The sequence below is a fragment of the Cydia strobilella genome, chromosome 23 (assembly GCF_947568885.1).
Source record: "Cydia strobilella chromosome 23, ilCydStro3.1, whole genome shotgun sequence".
Taxonomy (NCBI): domain Eukaryota; kingdom Metazoa; phylum Arthropoda; class Insecta; order Lepidoptera; family Tortricidae; genus Cydia; species Cydia strobilella.
In genome coordinates, this window is record NC_086063.1 from 10,611,025 (window position 1) to 10,615,991 (window position 4,967).

General features: G+C 35.9%; 1 long non-coding RNA gene across 1 annotated transcript; it reads left to right on the forward strand.

Annotated features, from left to right (window-relative positions):
- The first annotated feature begins 374 nt into the window (after nt 1-374).
- On the forward strand, nt 375-4,022 carry LOC134751920 (uncharacterized). Its single transcript, XR_010128722.1, has 2 exons — nt 375-1,425; nt 2,506-4,022. It is a non-coding gene; the product is annotated as an uncharacterized LOC134751920 (long non-coding RNA).
- Nucleotides 4,023-4,967: the final 945 nt, after the last annotated feature.

Genomic DNA, 4,967 nt, shown 5'->3' on the forward strand with positions numbered 1-4,967 from the left:
AGCTGCCGGCCTTGAGGGACGCACACGATGCCCTGAGGCATGCCACGCCACGTGAGTAGTCCCTGCTGGATCTCCACGCCGGGCTGCAGCGCACGCTGGGCCGGCTGCTGGGCGCGCTGCCTGCTCTAGAGCCACCACGGCCACGCCCAGTGAGTACACATTTACTCACTTTTCAAATAATTTCTTTTGTATTTTTAAGCAGTTTTGTCCAGGGTTCGGAACCGGTTTTTTGCAAAAACATCGAAATAACCATATATTTCGAAATACTTTGTACTCGATAAGTAGGACTCAGTTTTTGTGTTTTTAGGTAACGACATCGCATTATTATATTGCCCGATTAGAAATTAAATAAAGCAAAGGACGAAAATACCGTTTTCACTTCTCATGCTCGTAAAGTTCGACTTTAAGTCGTGCGTAGACGACATAAAGTCGTTATGTTCTAGAGCAGTGCAGTAAAATTATCTATTACGACCTTTATTGAGTTAGCAATCGCAGTCCTGCATCTGCCATATGAACTGCCAGCCCCCTGGACGCCCCGCGCCCCCCGCGCCCCCGCGCCCCCGCGCCCCCCGCGACCCCCGCGCCCCCCGCGACCCCCGCGCCCCCGACACAACCGAGTACTATCTTGACATGTAACTCGCCCAGCGATAAGGAATTCACGGCCGGTTGTGTGCATGAATGGGAGCTTTTTAGTTTTACCCGCCGATAATTTTAAATTAAGTAATCTCATTTGTAACTTTATATAAATTTTGTTTATCCTTTGTACCACAACAATGTTTAAATGTAAAATGTATCCACGAATGCAGTGTCGATACAAACCCGATAGGGTTTCACGGTACTTCTCTGTCTGATTTAATGTAAGATTTTAATATAGAATAAATAAATAAATAAAAAAATACTTCACTCTTGAATAAATACGGTAAAATAACCTTCAATATTCGATATTTTTGTATATTTTACTCACACTCGAAGTGAAAAGCAGAGTGTGTAACTCAAGCATAAACGTCCATTTTTGTCCTCGCTGCGCTCGAACCAATAAATTGCCTCGGATAAAAATGAATCGCTTTATGCCCCTGTTGTACAATCTACTATTTCGTTCTCATACAAAAAATACCGGTATCCGATCCCTGGTTTTGTCTGCTCACGAAATTACAACTTCAAAAAAAGTTCTAACTTTCTCTAGGAATTTCTTAGTTCTTCCTTTGGGCAGTTGTTCCATCGGTGGCGATAAAGATAGTAATGTTTGCATTGTTCGCACGAGTATTGTTCCATTGCACACCTCAGTAAAAAAAAACTTGGTCTACTTGCCAAAAACATTTTTGAATATTGATTTGTGAGGTTCTCACGTAAATTTACACTCTTACAGATTACCAGCTAACCGAAGAGATCTCTTACCCCGCCAACAACCTGGACCAATCGCTACAGGTTTGTAGTTAACTTTACTATCACCACAAACAACAACAACACACACAATATGAAATATAATATCACTTTTTCATATTCACATTTATAATAATCTATTTCTAATTGACCTTTAGAGATGAATAGGTATGTACTGAATAAGCACTATAAATTAGAGTAAGATGCAACCTTAGTCTTATTCGCGGCTATCAATAGGAAATCCCAAATAATTTGAGACCATTTTTCAAAATTACTTATTGAATAAGAGTTCCTATTCACTGCAAGAGTTTTGTGGTGATACGTCGCGGAATAAATAGTACCAGATTGAAACTGCATAATACTATTATTAACCTTTTGGACGCCAATGACCGATGTATGCGCACCATAGGTTTAACGCCAAAGACCGATTAATCGGTCATATACCTACATGCATATGCATAAAGTCAATTTCAGTTTTGACACTTCTGTGACGTGGCGTCTGGATGACAACTTTTGTGTTTGACACGGCGTCGAAAAGGTTAATAATTTTTTAATGAATAGTTTTATTTGAATTTCTTTGCAGTGTATGTAGTTTATAAGTAAGGTTAATATAAGACTAAATTGCTGTGCCCTTACAGAGTCTATATTCCATGTAAATGTAATATATTCTTCTTCTTCTACCTAAGCCTTTTTCCATTATCTGGGGTTGGCTCTTCTTATCCTCTTTCTCCACACGGGACGATTTTGTGCTGTTCCGGCGTCAATATTTGTGTTTTTCTAGTCATTTTACAACTACCAATAACGACTTCGAACTTTTCTTGAACGCTTCAACTCTTTTTGAACGCCAAGAGCCTTTAAAAACGTGGTAAGTAGTCGTGTCCGCGGCGTACATTGTCAAAGTAACCTTCATCGTTTCCAGTACATTTTATATTGCTAACTATATTGCCAGATATATTGGCGTGTGCATGACTTTCTTGGATTTGACAGCGTTCAAAAGGCTAACATGATGTCAGTTTAGATTCTTATGTTAGTTTGTGTCAAACATATCACACTTGAAATCTCACCTTAGGAAAATCGCTGATTTGTTTTAAATGTTGTACAAATCTGACCTTAGTTTTTTTGCAGGACCAGCCGAGCAACGGCGGGTGATGGCGCAGGCAATAACTTGCGAAGAATCTGGCTGGACCACGGACAATTTGCGGACGCGGACGAACAAAACAGCGCCAACTTACAAGGTCGCACTTTACATACAAATTTTATGATAACCACTTCGAAATAGGCGGTTTTCATATACTTTCAAATACCGATCTACAGCTAGGCCGCGTTTTTCATGCAGAATCTATGACGGGAGCGTCTTTCTTAAGTGCGTTGCACCATTGAGAAGCATTACAATGGTTGGTTTAGTGACCTTCATATTAACAATGTTATTGATTAAGATTATTGAATTATAATGGAATTTTGTCAAATAACAATTACAAAGTAATGATACCCGTAAATAAGATGTTTGTTTAAGATCAATATCAATTATAATATCATATATTTAATCAATAATATTGTAGGTATGATAGTTTTAGCGAAACGCTCGAAATGATTTTTAATTATGGTCTTAAATATAAAATTTTAATATTTCGTTAATACTTGTTCCGTTAACTTTTCGATCTATTTTTGTAATTGTTTTTATCGATCCGATCCGAGTCGAGCCTTTGTATATTTTGTTATAATTTCTTAGCTTTACTCTTGTAAGTACGAAATTAATGTAGTATTAAAAAAGAATGTTTTATTTTTATGATTCCATACATTATGTGATCTGCCGCATATGTGCGTTTCTTTATAATAATTTTCCAGAATGTTTCTATTTAAGTTAGTTCATGTAAATACCTTTAGAGCGACTATATGTTTTATGTAATCTAAATTTTGTAAAAAATAATCAAAAAAATTATATTCAGTGTATTTTGCTGTTTGTATTCGGAAGTATTACTCGACAATATTATATTGGATCATTAAATTATGATTAGATATTTGTAAATGCACAAATTATGAATTTTTGACTGTTATATATGTCGCAGTAGATAAACTAAAGTGCCCTACAACCCAGTACCTTGTATTTGCCATATGTAGTAGTGATATAATATATCAAGCAAGTTTTAAAACATTCTAGGCAATGCCTCTTTGAGTGTGATATTTATTTAGCAGGGTTACTTTATGAACACCTTTTATAAAACCTGAATTGACGACAAATCATCCTGTATAATTATAACAGCTTATAAATAAGATCATCCGTACATATTAAGTATGAAATTCCATATAGCAAGCGATTTTATAAATGTATACACTAATATACGAAAATATATATTTTATACGTAAGCTAGGCATCCAATCCCCTCCATTTTTCCGAATATTTGTATGTTTGTATGTTATATAAAGAGCTTTTAGGATTTGAGAATTAATTGGAATTGTACTTGAATTCGAATCATTATGGTAAGGTAATTAACTAATAAAATACATGAATAAAATAAAAATAACCGGCCACGTTTGCATTTCCAAGATGGCTGCCGTCAGGCGAGCTCGCTTCAGCTTCATCCGAGATATATATTGTAATACATAGTTAGTGGTATAAATAAATACCGTTACATACAAATGTATCTGTGAGTTTCATTTAATCACCTTAAATTATTGCGGTTCATCTTTCAACAACAAACAGTTTTTGTTACGTGATATATACCTATTAAAATTGATATTCGTAAGATTGCGAGAGTTAGATCAAGATAAGTGCAACGGTTTTGACAGCATAATCAGTGCAAGTGTTATTTATACGTCATAATTTCATAGAAGATTGACGTTTAAAATAACACTTGCATTGCGTGTGCTATGAAAATCGTTGCAGGCTTTTCGTGAAATAAAACGACAACAAAAATTATTACGTTTAGTTTATTTAGATTAATAACTTAACCATATAACCATGACGTGTACATCAAACAGATATTTACAGTTCTCTATTTTTTTAAGGTTATTTAGGTATTTGAGCAAACAATGGGGTTGGCAACTGTCAAAGGTTTGCAGAGATGGCGCCATCATAGCTTGCCCCTTTTTCTATGAGATTTGGGTTAAAGGGCTGGCATCCAGGGCATTAAAAATATTTGACACAATTCTAGGGATTGTCAGGGCACGCTATGCTGGCGCCATCTGCTAATTATTTCGACCGGCCAACCCCATTTGGTTAACTAAGTTACATTGTCATGTTGTCAGTAATAATACTATTTGAGCAAATAACCCTCCTTTTGGCAGTTGGGTAAAAACAAATTGGGTCAGTATCGTAGCAACGTTTTAATTATTATATGTATGTATGTTTCGTGTTCATTGTGCGTAAAAACGAAACGAGAAACATTTCTACACAAATAGTCCTTCGAACCGGATATTGTTACAAGTGAAATGAAATTTTAACAAACGAACTTCCGTGAGACACCGACATTAAATACATATATTACACCGGGTCACGAATATAAAATCGTAGCAATCGTAGACTTTATATACGTGAGTGACCCGGTTTAATATATTTAATAAGTTTTTTTTATGAAATAGGAGGCAAA